This window comes from Plasmodium inui, assembly GCF_000524495.1.
Source record: "Plasmodium inui San Antonio 1 unplaced genomic scaffold supercont1.188, whole genome shotgun sequence".
Classification (NCBI taxonomy): Eukaryota; Apicomplexa; class Aconoidasida; order Haemosporida; family Plasmodiidae; genus Plasmodium; species Plasmodium inui.
The window spans coordinates 5,373-5,872 of NW_008482022.1; positions in this window are offsets into that span (position 1 = coordinate 5,373).

Genomic DNA, 500 nt, shown 5'->3' on the forward strand with positions numbered 1-500 from the left:
TCACGGTTTGTATATGCAGCAGTCACATAAACATTGCGTAAATCTTTAAACAAATTAGGTTCAAGGCTTTAATTCGTAATAGTAAACCTTCAAAACGTTATCTCAATTACACTTTATGCTATTCTAGATACGACACAAGGCATTTCAGAACAAATTGGTACATTTAAGTAACGAAACATAATGTGCTTGCTCGGGGATTTGCCGTGGCTATGACAGTATTCGCATATATATTATGGGCAATATTTTCAGGGGGGGTATCCTCAATGATTGTGTTTACCCCTGCGTTCCATACACTTGTTATTATTCATACGGCGTCTATAATGTCCTTTTAAAGTGCAAATAGTGAAACTATGGCTATGACATCTGTAAAGTGTTATAAGCAATGCGTATACACGTAAAGTTTAAACATTTTATAAATTAGCAAGAAATATCAGGGCGCCAAAATTTAAAGAATTCTTCCAATAAATATTCGAATTTGATGCACTGTTCAGCGCGTCTAA